This window comes from Hylobates moloch, unplaced genomic scaffold (genome assembly GCF_009828535.3).
Source record: "Hylobates moloch isolate HMO894 unplaced genomic scaffold, HMol_V3 SCAFFOLD_40, whole genome shotgun sequence".
NCBI lineage: Eukaryota > Metazoa > Chordata > Mammalia > Primates > Hylobatidae > Hylobates > Hylobates moloch.
The window spans coordinates 1,505,817-1,526,462 of NW_026652315.1; the positions used below are offsets into that span (position 1 = coordinate 1,505,817).

Genomic DNA, 20,646 nt, shown 5'->3' on the forward strand with positions numbered 1-20,646 from the left:
TAAATATTAAAAAGTACTGAGATTTTTCACAGTCTTTTTTTATTGTACCTTTGAAATTCGATGTGTATTTTTCACTTAATGCACTTCTCAATTATTTTTATTTATTTATTTATTTTAGGAAGGGAGATGGAAAAGGAAAAGGGGAGGGGAGAGGGAGAAGAGGAGGGGGGTCTAGCCACATTTTAAGTGCTCAGCAGCCCCATATGGCTGGTGTCTACCTAGTTGAAGAGCACAGGTCAAAAGCTTTAGAAAAAAGGTTAGAGCTGGAAATACAGGTTTGAGAAGTCATGAGATAGTAACAGTTAAAATCAAGGGAGAAGACAAGATAGTCCGGGCAAAATTCTATGTTTAAGAGTGAGAAAATAGGAGGATTGAGGAAAATCCTAGTCGAATGCTCTTTTAGTTTCCACAATCTGCTATCCTTGATTATATTGTAATTTTAAAATCATTTGTGTGTGTGTGTGTGTGTGTGTGTGTGTGTGTGTGTGTGTTTGTTTTTGAGACGGAATCTCACTCTGTCGCCCAGGCTGGAGTGCAGTGGCACAATTTCGGGCTCACTAAAACCTCTGCCTCCCGGGTCCTAGCGATTCTCCTGTCTCAGCCTCCCGAGTAGCTGGGGTTACAGGCGCCCGCCACTACGCCCGGCTAATTTTTCGTATTTTTAGTAGAGACGGCGTTTCACCGTGTTAGCCAGGATGGTCTTCATCTCCTGACCTCATGATCCGCCCGCCTCGGCCTCCAAAAGTGCTGGGATTACAGGCATGAGCCACCGCGCCCGGCCTTTTTTTTTTTTCTTGGAGACGGAGTCTCCCTGTCACCCGGGCTGGGGTGCAATGGCTCGATCGTGGCTCACTGCAACCTCGGCCACCCTGGCTCAAGCGATTCTCTTGCCTCAGCCTGCCGAGTAGCTGGGATTACAGGCGTCTGCCACCACGCCCAGCTAATTTTTGTTTTTTTAGTAGAGAAGGAGTTTCACCATGTTGGCCAGGCTGGTCTTGAACTCCTGATCTCAGATAATCCACCGGCCTCGGCCTCCCAAAGTGCTGGGATTACAGGCATGAGCCACCGTGCCTGGCCAAAATCATTTCTTTACTGAATGATACGGAAAATATGAGTGAACAAAAAAAGTATTGAAAAAGATGAGTTGATGGCAAAGGGAGGGAATTAATGTTTAGCGAACACTTAATTGGCAAGTAATGTTCAGAGCATTATATAAACTGTCTCATTTAATCTAACAAGAACCTTTTGAGGTAAATACGTTATTCCAATGTACAGAGGAGGAAACTAAGATTTATAAGGATCTCATCAATCAGAGAACTCTTAAGTGGCATCACTGGATTTTTGAAAGGAAGTCTTCCTGATGGACTCTAAAGCTCATCCTTTCTTTATCCTCCTAATGCATATAATGACGCATTTGTTATCTACTGACTTTTATAAAATAAACAAGGAGGCTTAAGCGATTGTACAGCCCGAGTTCGCAGGAGATATCTGTGACCACTTTTGATCTGATTCCGGAAGCAAATTCACTTTAACAGTGAGGTGCCGCGATCTTTATGTCATTAGCGCATATGATATGGGTATCATTTGTTGTGAAAGACACTAACCCATGTTTTGGTTTACGTGTATCTGTAAATGTATTAATTCTGTAGTTGGTTAATTTTTAGTTATGAAAAAATGAACCAAGATGTAGTCAAGATTTGGCTTAAATGTTGAACGCATAATCACCAAAGAAAATTAAATAATGAGCTTTGTGACGCCAACAGACTGATAAAACCAGTACAAAGGGGGAGGGCCGGGACCGAGGGGGCGGGACGGTGAGAAACGGGAATCGAGCAAGCGCAGAAACACACAGACGTTAATGGAGGCGTGAAGGCTACTGCGCTCTCACTTTCCGAACTGTCGTAAAGAGCCCTAGTGTCGTGCTCTCCTCGGTAGGGGAGGAATTGGTTAGGCGGCGGCGGCGGCGAAGCGGCGGCGGCGGCTGTAGGGGAGCAGCGGCAGTGGCGGCGACGGCGAGGAGGTGTTCGGTCTGCGCAGCGTAGAAACGCCCGCAGCTTCAGAGAAGGAGTTCTTGTGGGACCAAATTAGGCATTCTGAACCCACGCCGGCTTAGCTGGGCCGAGTCCAGGCGCTGCCGCACGTACAGTTTTGGTGGCGGTGACAGACACTGCTCTTGACTCTAGGGGCCTATTAGGCCGACGTCTGAGGCGCAGATCGCTGGCTCTCGACGCATTACTCTTTACGCCTTACATTTCTGTCTTCCTTCCTGGGTCAGTGATTCCCGGACCCTGGAAGAGAAGAGGGTGGCTAATGATTAAGGTAAGGGGAACAGGGGGGAGGGGATCCATTGGAGGCCGCGCGTGCGCGCAACGGGGGAGGGGCCGGCCTGGAGGGGAGAAAGAGGAAGGGCTGCGGCCGCGGAAGGCTGGGGTCGGCGACCGGTCGGTTATCTCTGTCTCGGTGGTGACTTAGGGTCTGGGTCTCCGCAGACGATTTGTGTTTGGGCAAGGCATTCGTCTACCGACACACCCACAGCCTACAGTGAGGAGGGACTGTGGGTGAGGGGATTTCTCTCCCGCTTCCGACTCTCCCTAGAGTCTCAGGATGGGGGCTGAGGACCGAGGCGTGGGAGTGCGATTTGACAATGGAGTGATGAAGGTAACCCGGACCCGGGGAGTTGGAGGGCGCTAAGTCAGCCCTGACGGCTAGGGAGTCGCCTGCTGCTGCTGTGATCAAGGAAACGTAGTCCGCGGAGCAGCTGAAATACAGACGCGTCAGATTTTGTATGGAGTTGGCTTGTTGGTCATTTAAAAAGAAGCTGATGTTTTTACTATTGTCCTTCGATAATTTATCAGAGTCAGTGTCAGTGCTATAGTGGGAATATCTGTTCAGTGCAGCAGAAATAGATTTGTTAACAACAGTTCTTAAATAGGTTATAGTAGATAGATCTTTACAGATGGGTATTTCTCAACCCAAGTGTAAGTTTGATTATTCAGAAAATACCAGGAAGTATAGGGTATTCATTTAATTTGTTCGTGTGTGTAGTGTGGGATGACTCCATTGCATTGTTGTAAGCTTTCCTGTTTCTTGATTTATGTGCGGCATTAATTTAGAATTCTCTTGAATTACCGGTAAGATGCCAGCTGACGTAGACTACGTTTTGTAGGATTTCCTGTAGCTTTTGAATCTGACTTAATCTAAACTTTATTTCATTTGGTATTTTATAATTTTCTTGTTTTAGGGGCCTCTTCAACTAAAAACAACAAACTGGGAAAAACATAAGCTAAGGTTCCATTTCCTTTCCCATTTTTGTTTGTGTGTGTGTGTGTGTGTGTGTGTGTGTGTGTGTGTGATGCTTGTAAATGCTTGAATGTGATTTTGAGATTACCATACACAAATTCTGTAACGCTGGACTTAGCTTTATTACAGTAAAGATACACCTTTTGATAGTTTGTTACTATATGTATTTTTGTAAAAATCTTCATGTCAGTATAAGCCACATGGTTTCACCCTAGTATGGTTATATTTATGAGGTAAAACAGATGGATAAGAAGGAAGCCCTTTTACTTTTAAAATAATTTTAAATTTATTTTTTTTTAAAGCCTTGATTTATCTTATTTTGGACACTTCCTTGCCATTTAACCTTGGACAAATGACTTTGTCATCTCTCTCCTGCTCATTTGTTTGTGACCAAAGATTCACAATAGTATTCTAAGAATTGGTGAGGGTGTTTCTAAATCTAAATAATATTATAGGAAAAAGTAGGAAGCGTGAGTCTCCTTGTTTATCACGGGTGCTATATTATGTGCAGATCCTTCTGTCATTTTTTAACTTTTGTTTGGTGTCTGTTGGCCACTTGTTTGCTAGTTATTTCACCAGACATAGAACTGGTTTTTAAAGAAAGGTATAAACAAAGTGACTTCATTTTGGTGAAAAATGCATTACAGCAGAGGTTACACCTTAACGAATTTCACTTTGGTACTGCATTTCTACAGATGATTGAGAGAGAGCTATTCTGATGTTTAAGAGAACAGCACCTTGCTTGTATAAAGCTGAGGTATAGTCATTTAGCAGATACTCCTAAATAGTTATTTTACTTTAAAATAAAAAATATAAAAGAAACTAATTGAATCAAACCGTTTAGATTTTTAGATGTTTCCTTTTTTTTTTTTTTTGTTATAGTTTAAAGAGAGGTTTCTGTATCATGCTTTACTTGAGGCATACTTATGTGCCCTCATTTTGACTTTTTCTCCCCTTTTGGGCCAAGGCTTCAGTAGGAAATAAAAGAGACCATCTGAAAAATGATAGCAGTTAAAATATGTTATAACTTGACATTACCATTCTATGGGTAACATTATCTTATGAAATAATATAGGGCTAGAGACAGGAGATCTAGATTTTAGATCTGTCTTTGCTTGCTATACATTAAATCTCCGAGTTTATTGTTAACCCTCCTTGGGCTTCAGGTCTCTCTGTTTAAATGAGAATTGTAGAATAGATAACTTTGGTTTTCTTTAGGTCCCAAATCTAATGATTTGTATATCTAGTTAGGTTTCTGGTATTCGTTGTTGTATTTGTCGTAATTGAATCCCCAGAAAGAAATGCTATACAAAAAGCATCAATTCCCTCATGAAATGCGTATGTGTAAAACCTATCATGAAACTGTGGGCCAGGTGTGGTGGCTCACCCCTGTAATCCCAGCACTTTGGGAGGCCAAGGCGGGCGAATCACTTGAGGTGACCAGTCTGGCCAAAATAGTGAAACCCCATCTCTGCTGAAAATACAAAAAAATTAGCCGAGCTTAGTGGTGTGCACCTGTAGTCCCAGCTGCCTGGGAAGCTGAGGCAGGAGAATGGCTTGAACCTGGGAGGCGGAGGTTGCAGTAAGCAGAGATCGTGCCACTCACTGCACTCCAGCTTGGGCGACAGAGCGAGACTTTCTCAAAACAAACAAACAAAAAAACTGATTGTTGTTCCACATATTATTGCTATTGTTGTCCCATTGTAGATATTAATTACTGAAGCTTTAATAGCTTTCAGATGGTACTAAAAATGAATTTTTTTATTACTCCTGGTAACATTTTAAAAATCATCCTGAATAATTTGTTTTTCTTTCAGAAACTTGTAATTATTGTTCACTAAAAGTCCACAATTACATTTGAATGTCTTATACTTCTGTTTGTTTCTTTCCTACATCCTACAGATTCTTTTTTTTTTTTTTTTTTTTTGAGACGGAGTCTGGCTCTGTCACCCAGGCTGGAGTGCGGTGGCGCGATCTCGGCTCACTGCAAGCTCCGCCTCCCGGGTTCACGCCATTCTCCTGCCTCAGCCTCTCCGAGTAGCTGGGACTACAGGCGCCCGCCACCACGCCCGGCTAATTTTTTTGTATTTTTAGTAGAGACAGGGTTTCACCGTGGTCTCGATCTCCTGACCTCGTGATCCGCCCGCCTCGGCCTCCCAAAGTGCTGGGATTACAAGCGTGAGCCACCGCGCCCGGCACCTACAGATTCTTGGTAACAGCTGGCCCAGGTTTCTACAGGTACTCAATTTATATCATTACATGAGGAGTGAATTACACATGTTTAAAGACAAATACTTAGCTGAGGCTGGGTGCGCTTGCTCATGCCTGTAATCCCAGCACTTTGGGAAGCCGAGGCGGGTGGATCATCAGGTCAGGGGTTCAAGACCAGCCAGACCAACATGGTGAGATCCCGTCTGTACTAAAAAAAAATATATAAAAATTAGCCCGGCATGATGGTGGCATGCACCTGTAATCCCAGCTGCTCAAGAGGCTAAGGCAGAATTGCTTGAACCCGGGAGGTGGAAGTTCTAGTGAGCTGAGATCTGCACTCCAGCCTGGGTGACAGAGCAAGACTCTGTCTCGAAAAAAACAAAACAACAAAAAAGCCTCAAAATACTTAGCTGAGCTTACATTTTAAAGAGCGGTACTGCATTATTATGTAGATACATTTATTGAATGTCTCACGTTCTAGGCACAGTCACTGGTCTTCAGTGAAGGCACTCTGCCTTCATGGAGCTGACATTCTGTTGTGTGTGGCGGAACATAATAAACAGAATGGTTTCAGGTAGTGGTAAGTGCCATGAGGAAGATAGGACCATGTGATAGGGCATGGATGGAAGTGGTTTTACTGTAGATTCAGTGGTTAGGGAGGGCGTTTTTAGAGGTGGTAATTTGACCTGTGACTTCAGTCACTAGAAAAAATCAGCCATAGTGACAATTTGGAGGAAGACTGCTACAGATAGCAGGAACAGCAAATGCATTAGATGAGGTTTGATTCTAGAGAATCTACAAATGTAAATTAATTATTTGGTTTGTGTGTTAAGCTTTTCATATTTGCTGTCAGATGATGTAGACAGATTAAAATTATTTTATGTGTAGTAACCAAATATAATATGTTGGTGTTGTTTAAACCCTAACTCAAACCAATAGTAGAAAATCATTTTTGAAACATTGGGGGAAATCTGAATATGGATGGGTATTAGATGATATCAAGGAGTTATTGTAACTTTGTTAGGGATGATAATGGCATTATGTTTATGTAAGAAAATGCCCACTTTTTATTAGTGATAGAGACTGAGGAATGAGGGAGAAAACTTGCAAATGTCTGGTATTTTATTTTATTTTATTTTGAGATGGAGTTTCCCTCTTGTTGCCCAAGCTGGAGTGCAGTGGCGTGATCTCAGCTCACTGAAGCCTCCACCTCCCGGGTTCAAGCAATTCTTCTGCCTCAGCCTCCTGAGTAGCTGGGATTACAGGAGCGTGCCATCACGCCTGCTAACTTTTTGTATTTTTAGTAGAAACGGCGTTTCACCATGTTAGCCAGGCTGGTCTTGAACTCCTGATCTCAGGTGATCTGCCCGTCTCGGCCTCCCAAAGGAGGCCGTGAGCCACCGTGCCCAGCAATGTCTGTTATTTTAAACAGATACCAGATAAAAACCAAAAAATGCGGTGGAGGGAGATGAGATAGATGAAGCAGGTCTGGCACAATCTGGATAATTGTTGGGTTGGGGTGCTGGGTACATGGGTATTGATAATATTGTTCTCTGCTTTTGTGAGGTTTGAAAATGTTCATATTTTAAAATATATTTTTTTGGCTGGGCCCAGTGGCTCATGCCTGTAATCATAGCACTTTGGGAGGCTGAGGAGGGTGGATTGCTTGAGCCCAGGAGTTTGAGACCAGCCTGGGCAACGTGACGAAATTCTATCTGTAACAAAAAAATACAAAAATTAGACAGGCATAATGGCACATGTCTGTAGTCCCAGCTACTCGGGAGGCTGAGATGAGAGGATGGTTTGAGCCCAGGAGGCAGAGATTGCAATGAGCTGAGATTGTGCCACTGCACTCCAGCCTGGGTGACAAAGCCAGACCCTATCTCAAAATAAATAAGTAGATGAAATAAAGTAAAATAATATTTTTTTGAAAACGTTCATTCATGTTTAGGCTGGACATGGTGGTGCACACCTGTAGTAATTCTAGCACTTCGGGAGGCTGAGGCAGGCGGATCACCTGAGGTCAGGAGTTTGAGACCAGCCTGCTCAACATGGCAAAACCCTGTCTCTACTAAAAAATAGAAAAAGTAGCCGGGCATGGTGGCGGGTGCTTGTAATCCCAGCTACTTGGGAGGTTGAGGCAGGAGAATGACTTGAACCCAGGAGGCAGAGGTTGCAGTGAGCCAAGATTGCGCCACTGCACTCCAGTCTGGGTAACAGAGCAAGATTCCATCTCAAGAATAAAAAGCAAATGTTCAGTCATAATTAAAAATGTTTTAAAATAATTTCTAAAAGTGGCCAGGTATAGTGGCTCACACCTGTAATCCCAGAACTTTGGGAGGCCGAGGCGAGTGGATCACCTGAGATCAGGAGTTCGAGACCAGCCTGGCCAACATGGTGAAACCTTGTCTCTACTAAAAACACAAAAATAAAAAAAATACAACTACAAATACAAAAATTAGCTGGGCGTGGTGGTGGGTGCCTGTAATCCCAGCTACTTGGGAGGCTGAGACAGGAGAATTGCTTGAACCCAGAAGGTGGAGGTTGCAGTTAGCCGAGATTGCACCACTGCACTCCAACCTGGGTGACAGAGTGAGACTCCGTCTCAAAAAAAATTTGTGAAAGTACCATATTTCAGTGTCTCTTCCTTTCCATGCTTCTTTTGATTTTGATAAAAATACAGTATTTTGTTTCTATTTGTAAATGTTCAGTATTTATTCAACAAACAGGAGTGTTGTATTTCAGGCACTGTGCCAGTGCTTGAGTTACAATAAAGGGCAGGCTCTTAACACCTGCCTGAAGGGGCTTATGGCTTGCTGGTAGAAGGGAGAGTTCGGCAGTGTGGATTGTATTAACATAGAAAAGATTTTTGTGTTTTCCTGAGGGCATACAGGATTAGCATCTTAGTTTAGTTTGTATGTGATTGGAGTCTTAAAAAATATTTTTCCTTTTCTACAGAATAGAAAATTTAAGAAATTCTATATATGGCTAGGTGTCAAGTCTGAATCAATGTTGTAGTCATTTCCCTTATTCATATGTACTATAGGGCACTCGAATAAATTACTTATTTTACTATCTTTTGACATCCCAATTTGTTGTTACTTAAATTTTTTTTTTTTTTTTGAATGGAGTCTCACTCTGTGGCCCAGGCTGGAGTGCAGTGGCCCCATCTTGGCTCATTGTCACCTCCACCTTCCAGGTTCAAGTGATTTTCCTGACTCACCCTCCCAGGTAGCTGGGATTAGAGGTGCACGCCACCACACTCAGGTTATCTTTTATATTTTTGGTAGAGACGGGGTTTTGCTGTGTTGGCCAGGCTGGTCTCGAACTCCTGACCTCAAGTAATCCGCCCACCTTGGCCTCCCAGAGTGCTGGGATTACAGGCGTGAGCCACCATGGCTGGCTACTTAAATTTTTTATTTTGACATAATTTCAAACTTACCGAAAGATTTAAAAAATAGTACTGAGAACTCTTGAATACTTATTATTCAGATTCACCAGTTTTTAATGTTGTCACACTTGCTTTCTTATTTTCTCTCTCTTTTTTTTTTTTTGAGGTGGAGTCTCGCTGTGTTGTCCAGGCTGGAGTGCAGCAGTGTGGCTCCCTGTAACCTCCATGTCCCAGGTTGAAGCGATTCTCCTACCTCAGCCTCCTGAGTAGCTGAGATTATAGGTGCCTGCCACCACGCCCAGCTAATTTTTGTATTTTAGTTAGAGATGAGGTTTCACCATCTTGGCCAGGCTGGTCTCAAACCCCTGACTTGAAGTCATCAGCCTACTTTGGCCTCCCAAAGTGCTGGGGTGAGCCATTGTGCCTGGTCCCTTATTCTCTCTTGAATCATTTAAAAGTAAATTGCTTACATTATGCCCATTACATTACATTATGCCCATCTGTTTCTAAATATTCACTGTGTATTTTATTCTTTTACATTATCACCGCACCAGTTACAAAATTCAGGAAATTTAACTTTGATAATATTAATCTACAGCTCATTTTCCAGTTTCGTCAAATTGTCCCGGTAATAGCATTTATCCCTTTACAGCATTTTCCTCATAGGACCCAGTTCAGGATCACAAAATGCATTTACTTGTCATATCTCTTTAGTCTCCTGTAATGCGGAACAGTGCACCTAGTAAGTAATCTGTGGGGATAACTTTGAGATAGTGCAGATACTGTGCTCCTCATCAGATCATCCTGTTCTTCATCACTCCCCACATCCCCCAAGGCCCATGTAGCATCCATTGATGTTTCTTGCCTATGCTGATCTTTACTGATCTTTACTCTGATGGTTGGAAAGTGTTTATTTTGTAACTCATCCATTTTCTTCACTAATGGACATTCTTTTATAAGGAAGAGACATTCTTTTATCTGATTAATACAGAATCATGTGTTTCCTCTTTTATTCAGTGGGTTATAACCCATTATAACCTTTATTTTGATGTTCAAATTGTCCCAGATTTGTCCATTAGGAGCCTTTCCACATGGGCTCTTGTGTCTTTTTAACATACCCTCTTTTTTTTTTTTTTTTTTTGACGGAGTCTCACTGTGTCGCCCAGGCTGGAGTACAGTGGTGCGATCATGGCTCACTGCAACCTCTGCCTCCCGGGTTCAAGCAGTTCTCTGCCTCAGCCTCCCAAGTAGCTGGGATTATAGGCGCCCGCCACCATGCCCAGCTAATTTTTGTATTTTTAGTAGAGACGGAGTTTCACCATCTTGGCCAGGCTGGTCTTGAACTCCTGACCTTGTGACCTCGTGATCCACCTGCCTCAGCCTCCCAAAGTGCTGGGATTACAGGCATGAGCTGCCGTGCCCCAACCCTTTTTTTTTTTTTTTTTTTAAAGTATTTCCTGTCTTTCTGGCACAGCAAGATGTTGCAAGCGCATCTTATTTCTTTCCTTTGTCAGTCTTGGAATGAGCCATTTTCCATGGAACCCTGGTTCCTTTTAGTGAGCAATCCAATTTGCTGTTGTGTTATTTATATACAGGAATAATCTCTTTTTTCATGCATCAGGACATCGCTAGGAAACTAAATTTAAATTAGATTTTTGATAGTAGGTTTATATTTCTTTGAAGATTTTATGAAATAATCACATAAGATTCAGCAACTTACTGTCATAAAGCAATTTTTTCTTCTTTTCTTTTTCAAATACGTAATGAGTTATGTTCTGATATGTTCTTAATTATGATCACATGAAATGAAAAGATTGTGTGTGTGTGTTTAGCCACTTAACTGTTTATTAAAAAACTGAAGTTTATACTTTTAACTATTTTTAACTAAGTCATCAGACATTCTAATCTGAAGAAAACTGTTGCTTTTTAAGGAACTTTAAAATGAATTTTAAAAATTGGGCTGGGTGCGGTAGCTCATACCTGTAATCCCAGCACTTTGGGAGGCCGAGGCAGATGGATCCCTCAAGGCCAGGATTTCAAGATCAACCTGGCCAACCTGGTGAAACCCTGTCTCAACTGAAAAATGCAAAAAAAAAAGTAGCCAAGCAGGGTGGTGCATGCCTGTAATCCCAGCTACTTGGGTGGCTGAGGCAGGAGAATCGCTTAAACCTGGGAGGTGGAGGTTGCAGTGAGCCGAGATCATGCCACTGTACTCCAGCCTGGGCAATAGAGCGAGACTCCATCTCAAGAAAAAAAAAATTAAAAAATTATGAAACAATTTTTGTATGTGATTGAAAACTCATCAGTACTTTTTTTTTTTTTTTTTTACCCAGGCAGTTACTGTTACATCTTGGTGTATTGCATAGCCAGTTTCTCACCTGTGTATGGATATTTGCTTTATTTACTTATTCAACCTAACTTAATGTGTGTTTTTTCAAAGTAATATTTTGAATATTTAAAATTTTCAACCAATTAATATCTGTACACGGTTTTAAAAGTCAATTTCAAAAGACTTAAAATGAAAAACAGTGGTTTCCTATGCAACTCTCCTAATCCCCTAGTTGTACTGCTTAAACAGAAACATTTTAGCTCTCAAAAATTACTTTTCTAGTCTATGCCTTTATATTTCTAAGTAGTATGCTTATATTTCTCTGTATTTACTTGTGTACTTATATTTCTACTAATATGCTTAATTTCTACTTAGTTTTCATGTCAGTTTAAATGTCTTTTTTAAATTTTTTCAGAGGAAAGTAATATATACAAAGTGTACCAAATTTATAAGGTATAAAGAATGTACAGGGAAAAAAAACAAGGCTCCTTGCCATTCTTGTCTTCCTATGACCCAAGTCTTTTCTCTGAAAATGTATCTCTTTCCTTCTGTATTTTATATGTACATCCAGCGTAGTGGTTCTCAGAGTGTGGTCTGTTGACTCTTGAGGTAACTCTTCCAAGTGTTCAGGAGGTCCACCAGGTTGAAACTATTTCAGAATAATACCAAGTTCTCATTTTCTATGTAACTGATGTGAACACCAGTTGACATTTGCACTGATGGTGCAAAAAACAGTGGTGCATTAAACTAGTGGCCCTGTAGCACAAATCAAGACAGTGGCCAAACTGCATTAATAATCACTATATTCTCCATGACTACACATTTGCGGTTAAAAAAAAAAAAAAAATCAGGGCTGGGCATGGATTACATGCTCACGCCTGTAATCCCAGCACTTTGGGAGGCTGAGGCGGGCACATCACGAGGTCAAGAGATCGAGACCATCCTGGCCAACATGAAACTCCATCTCTACTAAAAATACAAAATTAGCAGGGTGTGGTGGCACATGCCTGTAATCCCAGCTACTCGGGAGGCTGAGGCAGGAGGATGGCTTGAACCCAGGAGGCAGAGGTTGCAGTGAGCCAAGATTGTGCCACTGCACTCCAGGCTGGTGACAGTGTGAGACTCCATCTCAAAAAAAAAACAAAAACAATAAATTTGTAAATTTATTTTGATTCTTGAGCATATGTGTGTGTGTTTTTTTTGTTGTTGTTTTTTTTTTTTCTGAGGCTGAGTCTCACTCTGTTGCCCAGGCTGGAGTGCAGTGGGGCGATCCTGGCTCACCTGTAATCTCTGCCTCCCTGATTCAAGCAATTCTCCTGCCTCAGGCTCCCGAGTAGCTGGGGTTACAGGCCCGTGCCACCACACCCGGCTAATTTTTGTATTTTTAGAGACGGGGTTTCACCATGTTGCTCAGGCTGGTCTCGATCTCCTGACCTCGTGATCCACCAGCCTCGGCCTCCCAAAGTGCTGGGATTACAGGTGTGAGCCACCGTGCCTGGCTGAGCACATGTGTTTTTAATATTCCATGTGACAAAATGGGAAGTTTTGTTTTTTTTTTTTAACTTTAAGCTCAGGGGTATAAGTGCAGGTTTGTTACATAGGTAAACTTGTGTCATAGGGTTTGTTGTACAGATTATTTCACCACCAGGTATTAAGCCTAGTACCTGTTAGTTAGTTTTCCTTATCCTCTCCCTCCTCCCACCCTCCACCCTCTGAAAGATTCCAGTGAGTGTTCTTCCCCTCAGTGTGTCCGTATGTTCTTGGGAAGGCTGTTACAGGGTCTTCCACTGCATACCAAAGTATGATGGTTATTTTGAGAAAAGAACTTGTTTGATTTAGTTATAAACTGGATTAGCAAACTAGTCACTTTTTTCATGGGACACATTTTTACTTGAAACAAGCAAACTGTAGTTATGTGAACTTGGATATTTGTACATATTTTCTCAAAAATAAATGAAGTGAGCCTTTCACTTCAAGAAAAACAAGTGACAGAATTTATTGCCAAGATAAAATTCAGACTTTCAAGCAAAAATCAGAATTGTGGAAAACTCCTATCAGTCACTGTAATTTTGGCAGTTTCTCAGGACTTTGCAATGAGATTGGTTGTGTTATTAACAAAAAAAATTTTTTTTTTTACTATTACGTAATGAAATGTGTCATGTTTGAAAGAGGTGCATAACTTGGTGAAACAATATTTTTCAGGTGACCGTGATGTTACAAAGTCTTGTCTGGGTGAAAGATCTATGTAAAGTGCAGTATCGAGCAGTTGATTTTTCACTGAAATAGTATGAGGTTTCATTGATATGGTTTCAGATTCCACATTGCAATTAAGTTCAAACTGCCTTTGTAAAGTTTTGGGGTAGTATTAAAGAGGATTAACACCCACACTTACCTGAAAAGGTTATTAAAAATACTACTCCCTTTTTCAACTACATGTTTGTGTGAAACTGGATTTTCTTATAATTTAACCAGAACAGCATATCATGATAGATTGAATACAGATGCAATGTGACAATCCAGCTTTCTTCTGTTAAGCTAGTCATTAGAGAGATTTGCAAAAAATGTGTAGTATTACTGCTCTTATTAAAGTTTTGAAAATATTTTAATAAAAGTTACTTATATTAGATATAATGGGTTGGCAGTGGGGTTTTTTTGTTTGTTTCTGAGATGGAGTCATACTCTGTCACCCAGGCTGGAGTGCAGTGGTGCAATCTCAGTTCACTGCAATCTCCGCCTCCCAGGTTCAAGCGATTCTGCTTCCTCAGCCTCCCGAGTAGCTGGGATTACAGGCATGCACCATCACACCCGGCTAATTTTTGTATTTTTAGTAGAGACAGGGTTTCACTATGTTTCCCAGGCTGGTCTCGAACTCCTGAACTCAGGTGATCCGCCCACCTCAGCCTCCTCAAGTGCTGGGATTACAGGTGTCAGCCACCGTGCCCGGCCTATTACTGCAATTTTAAAATAATACATTTTAAAGCATTTATGAGTTTTACTTTCTAATAGGGTAAGGGTATTAGTTTGTTCTCACACTGCTATAAATAACTGAGACTGGGTAATTTATAAAGAAAAGGGGTTTAATTGGCTCAAGGTTCCATAGGCTGTATAGGAAGTGTGGCAGCATCTGCTTCTGGGGAGGCCTCTGAGCTTTTACTCATGGTAGAGGGCAAAGCAAGAGTAGGTGTCTTACATGGCAGGAGCAGAAGAGAAGGGGGAAGTGCCACACAATTTTAAACAACCTTATCTCATGAGAATTCCATAATGAGAACAGCACCAAAGGGATGGTGCTGAACCATTGGAAACTGCCCCGATAATCCAGTCACCTCCAAGCAGGCCCCACCTCCAACACTGGGAATTAAACTTTGACCTGAGATTTGGGTGAGAACACAGATCCAGACCATATCAATAAGTATCAGTAGATATAACCCACATAATAAAAGCTTTTTCAGATCTTCCGATGATTTTTTTTTTCCTTTTTTTAATGAGATAGGGTCTCTCTCTGATACCCAGGCTAGAGTGCAGTGGTGAGATCTTAATTCACTACGTTCTCTGCCTCCTGGGCTCAGGCAGTCCTCCCACTTCAGCCTCCCAAGTAGCTGGGACTACAAGCACATACCAGCACACTTAGTTCATTTTTCTATTTTTAGTTGAGACGGGTTTCACCATGTTGTCCAGGCTGGTCTCAAACTCGTGGGCGCCCGGGCCATTTTTAAGATTATGAAGGACCTCAGGACCGGGCGCAGTGGCTCACGTCTGTAATCCCAGCACTTTGGGAGGCCGAGGCAGGCGATCACCTGAGGTCAGGAGTTTGAGACCACCCTGGCCAACATGGGGAAACTCTATCTCTACTAAAAATACAAAACAGCCGGGCATGGTGGCGGGCGCCTATCATCCTAGCTATTCGGGCGGCTGAGGCACGAGAATCGCTTGAACTGGGAGGCAGATGTTTCAGTGAGCCAAGATCACACCACTCCACTCCATCTTGGGTGACAGAGCTGAACTCCGTTCAAAAAAAAAAAGATAACTCCTGCTCCAGAGAATTAACCAATTTTTGATGGTAGATGAACCCACTATTCTCCTTTCATCCCATCTTTCCGTTATGTCAGAATTTTTGATTATTTTAAGCAACAATTCAGCAAATGCCTACTGAATGCCAAATATGTGTTCTAAGCTTTTGGGCACATAGTAGTGATCAAAACGAAATCTCTGCTCTGGTGGGGAAACAAATTTTGTAGATGGTAATTACGGAAATAAGTGAGCTGGAAAAGGAAGATAGAGGGTGGGGTTAACTTTATATTTTTATTTTTTTGCCTTTCCGCAAAAATTTTAATGTTGGTATTAACCACTAATGTAAGGTGGTCAGGGAAGGTATCATGGATAAGGAACCATTTGAACACAGATGTAAAGGAAGTGAATGAGTGAGCCTCGTGGTTATCTGGGGGAAGAGCATTCAAGGCAGCGTGACTAGCTGTAGCATGCTTGACCTGCTTGAGAAATAGCTTAGAAACTATTGGGGCTTTAGTGGAGTAGGTGAGGAGGAGAATGGTAGTCTCTGAGAACAGAGGTATCAAGGGTTCATGTTCTTCAGTTATATGAAATACTTACATTGCCTTTGATAACTTCTTAGCCCTTTTTTACCTCCCTTCTGTTTTCTGGATTTCCTGTCAATCAGGTAACAGGATTCTATTGCCATCTCTACTTTGCCTGCTATTAGTTCCTATTTTTGTTGTTGATTTAAAAAAAAATTCCTTTTACTATCACTTTAGTGGGGATTGGAGGGAGATTTGAGATAAAGGTCTTGTGTAACTTACCATGTTTTTAAAAAATGGGAACTTTTGCTTTTGATAATCATGACAGTTTTACCAGGAAAAAGTTGTATTAGTGATATGGAAATGGGCTCTCCATATTTGGCGAATAGGTTCACTTTAGGAAGCCTAAGTGTATTTTGACAGCTAGGTTCTTTAATAGAAAATACTTGGCCGGGTGCAGTGGCTCACGCCTGTAATCCCAGCACTTTGGGGGGCCGAGGAGGGCGGATCACAAGGTCAGGAGATCGAGACCAAGGCGAAACCCCGTCTCTACTAAAAATACAAAAAATTAGCTGGGTGCGGTGGTGGGCGCCTGTAGTCCCAGCTAGTCGGGAGGCTGAGGCAGGAGAGTGGCGTGAACCCGGGAGGTGGAGCTTGCAGTGAGCCGAGATCGCGCTACTGCACTCCAGCCTGGGCGACAGAGTGAGACTCTGTCTAAAAAAAAAAAAAAAAAAGAAAATACTTAATACTTTTATTAAGTGAAGAAAATCATGTGATAGAAGATTTGTTACAGAACACCTACAAAACAAATATTATCATGGGATTTTATTTTATTTTTTATGAAATCACGTTTAAAGAACCAAGTACAGTAGTCCTTCCTTATCCATGAGGGATAACTTAGTACAGTAGTCCTCCCTTATCCATGAGGGATGCAGTCCAAGACCCCCAGTAGATGCTTACAACCACAACCTGCATACCTATTATAAAGTTTAATTTATAAATTGGGCAGAGTAAGACATTAATAGCAATAACTAATAAAAAATTTATAACAATATATTCAATAAAAATTGTGTGAATGTGGTCTGTCTCTCAAAATATTGTACTCACCCTTCTTTTGATGATGGAAAATGATGATAAAATGGCGAAATGAGGTTAATGACATGGGCACTGTGTTGGCATTCGTAAGCGTTTAAAGCTTATGAGCTGTTTATTTCTGGAGTTTTTTCTTTAGTATTTTTGGACCATGGTTGACCATAGGTAACTGAAACCGTAGACAGTAAATTGTGGTTAAGGGGAGACTACTGTGTAGTGTTGGTTAAAACTCACCATTCTGTTTTCTTGACTATCTTCCTGCTGTTTCTCTGATGTATCCTTATCCTTATTCTCCACTTGAAATTTTACTTTTAAAGATCAACTCTTAAACTTCTTTCAGGTTTTTCCTTTAGAATTAATAGCTGTCCCTTCTGTGTTCCCATGGTATTTGGTACTTTCTTATTTGTAGCAGTTACCACATTTTATTAGAACATTCTTCTGTGAGAGACAAGTTCCTGAAAATCTCCATGGTAAATACGGGAAGTATGGCTGAGTAACATATCTAATAATCCTATGTAAAAGTAGTCATGGGAACTGAAGTTCTGAGTGAAAGCCCTCATAACTGTGCATTTAAATAAAAAAAAAAAGAGGGAGTGACCAAACTCAACAACTCAGATAGTTATTTAGATCCAGGCTTTGCTGTCAGGCCTTAGGCAAGTCACTTCTGTAATCTTCAGTTCCCTGTAGTTCTTAGTAAAGATAAAATGAAATAAAAATGTGGCACACAGTTCCCTACAGGCTCTACCTGATCTGGCCCTGACTACCTCTGATCTCATTGTGTGCCATTTCCCCTTCCTTCCACTTCCCTTCTTTCAGTTCTTTGCACCTGTTAGGCATATTCCTGTCACATAGTCTTTCCTGTTTTTTCTCTCCCAGGAATACTCTTCCTCCAGAATTGTGTGGCTTGACTGACTAGTGGCTAGTTTCTTGTCATGATTCATGTCTTTAGCTTCTTAGAGAGGATCCTGTTGATGGTCAACCTTTACCATTTGTTTTGTTTTCTTTCTTCCTTTTTTGTGATAAGATCTCATTATGTTGCCAGTGCTGGATTGCAGTGGCTATTCACAGGTGCTATTAAAGCTGACTGCAGCCTTGAACCCCTGGCCTCAAGTGATCCTACTGCCTGTTTTATTTTCTTTTTTTCTTTTTTCAAGACAAGGTCTCACTCTGTTGCATAGGCTGGAGTGCAGTGGCTCAATGTCAGCTCACTGCAACCTCTGCCTCCTGGGCTCAAGCGATCCTCCCACCTCAGCCTCCTAAGTAGCTGGGACAGGCATGTACCACCACACCCAGCTAAGTTTTTGTAGAGACATGCTTTTGCCCTGTGGCCCAGGCTGGTCTGGAACTCCTGAGCTCAAGCCATCTGCCCACCTTGACCTCCCAAAGTTCTGGGATTACAGGCATGAGCCACCACGCCCGGCCTTTTTCTTTTTCTTTTTTGAGACAGGGTCTGGCTCTGTTGCTCACACTGAGTGCAGTGGCATGATCCCTGCTTACTGCAACCTCCACCTCCTAGGCTCAAACCATCCTTCCACCTCAGCCTCTCCAGTAGCTGGGACTACAGGTGCGTGCTACCACACCCAGCTATTTTTTTTTAAAATTTTTGTAGAGACAGGGTTTTGCTGTGTTGACCAGGCTGGTCTTGAACTCCTCAGCTCAAGCGATCTGCCTGCCTCAGCCTCCCAAAGTGCTGGAATTACAGGTGTGAGCCACTGAGTGTGGCCTATTGTCTTAATAGCACATGTTTCGCTCTAAAATTATCTTGGTTTTTTGGTCTTATTTGCATGTAATTTCCATAAGAGCAAAGACTTTCTATGTCCTATTCATGGCTGCTGCCAGTGCCTAAAACAAGTGCCTAGCTCATTATAGGCTTTCAATAAATATTTATTGAATGAGAACCATAAATGAATTAGTGATAGCTAATGTATTGTCAGTGATACTGTATATTCTAAAATATTAATAAGCTACTGTAAAGTTAATTTCTTTTTCCTGAGTGACTTTTCTAGGTTTTGTTCTCATTCCAGATGCTTGGGATGGAAGAAGTTTGAGTGACCTATCCTGTGTTTATCGTCCTTGCCATAGCTGAGTTGATGTTTTTGAAACCCTCTTCCCAGACTCTTGGATTTATTTATTTTATTCCAGTGTGAATGTGTGTTTTTTCCCTCATAGATGGCAGTTCTGGATTAGCAGTTTTAAGGTCTTGACTTTGTTTTTAGTTATCTCCTTTTAATGTTTAACAAGCTTTAATTTAAAATATTCCTTCTTTTCTCTCCCAATTATCTTTACTGATCCTCAGTTGTCTCTTTTTATTATCTCCAACAGTAGGAACTTGCTGTTTAGGTTTACTGAAACTAAAATTCTGAAGATTGCAAAAAAGTATACAGGTAAATGTGTGTAGATGAGACTTAACGTGTGCAAGAATTCGCATTAGGATTAGGATTACTATTTTTATCTAGAATATGAAATTTGTTAGGAAAGGGTAGCACCTTACTATCTTTTTATCACGTTGATCAGTGACTTACAGCAAAAATTCAAACCATAAAATGTTTGTTAAATAAAGTAGCTGATGTCAGTATGCAGGATAATGAATTCTTGGTTTCCCCAAACCAGTATTCTAGAGTTGTTTAATGTCTTGGTATTTTTTCTTTCTTGTAACAAGAATTTTCACTTCACTGTCTGAATATACTGATCCAAGGAAGGCAAAAATGGTATTTAGTCAAAGATAACCTTGGAAATCCCTAAAGTTGCCCGTAAAATATACAGTATAAATATGCAGTCTCTGGAAGTCCAGCACTTCCCATTTTCCCTCCACTATTGGAACAAATCATGTTTTCATTGTTAAATATCAGAGAAAGAGTAAGTTTGTGTATATGGCCTATAATATGGGAAAAATAAATGGCTCTAAAGATTAGAATCTGACAGCATAGTAAGATGCTCACATTCTGAGAGACACTTGGGAAGTGAGACCCAATAGAGAGCAGCAAAATTTAATCTCCTATTTTGTGTTAATTCTAGGCATACAATCAGTGAGCAGAAGGGCAAGCATAGTCTACATGGTTTAAATTATTTTTTTCTTGTCAAGTTCACTTTATGGGCTCGATGTCTATCCAGAGGTGTTCTCCCACATTCCAACTTTCAGTATGCCTGTACTGTCAGGCATTAAAGTGTGGGTAATTCTTCCTGGTTTTCCTCTTACAACTCATGTTCTCTTTCTTTAGTATATACTGTTTGTTTATTTGTTGAGACAGTCTCACCTATGTTGCCTAGGCTGATCTCAAACTCCTGGGCACAAGCAATCCTCCGCGCGTGAAGTGCTGGGATTACAGGCACGAGCCGCTGCACCCAGCCTCTAGAACATAATCTTTCATTACTATTCTCCAGGTTACATGTTTTGACTGACCTAAATCATATATGTAGAGTAAAAGCAAATTTTATCTAAATAAACTTACTGGACTTCATTCAAGGAGAAATTGTTTCCTTGGGCAGTTTTGCTCCCAACAGTAGATCCTGCGTTCTCAGGACAGCTGTCATCTTTTTAATTTAGTTTTCTGATTTTATTTTTATTTATTTTGTTACTCCAACCTTTGCTTTGGCCTTTAACAACTCAATGTTTTGGTCTAATCTTCAAGAGGAATTTGAGGTTCACTCGAATAAGTTAGACTAGTTTGAAGTGGGTGTAGCTAGAGGATTGAAGGCCCGCCAAAAAAAAAATGTATATGTGTGTATATATGTATATGTGTATATATGTGTATATGTATATATATGTATATATGTATATGTGTATATATATGTAT

At 41.2% G+C, this 20,646-nt stretch overlaps 1 protein-coding gene across 8 annotated transcripts in view; it reads left to right on the forward strand.

The window, feature by feature from the left end:
* Positions 1–1,825: 1,825 nt before the first annotated feature.
* LOC116463532 (E3 ubiquitin-protein ligase Arkadia-like) overlaps positions 1,826–20,646 on the forward strand; it is a 116,523-nt gene continuing 97,702 nt past the window's right edge. For 3 of the 8 annotated variants that reach the window (XM_058434687.1, XM_032146666.2, XM_032146669.2), the window contains exon 1: positions 1,827–2,319. The gene's annotated coding sequence lies outside the window, so the exon portion shown is untranslated. Of the gene's footprint in view, positions 2,320–2,413; positions 2,659–20,646 lie in introns of those variants that run through there. The other 5 variants (XM_058434690.1, XM_032146668.2, XM_058434689.1 and 2 more) reach the window with 4 other exon arrangements.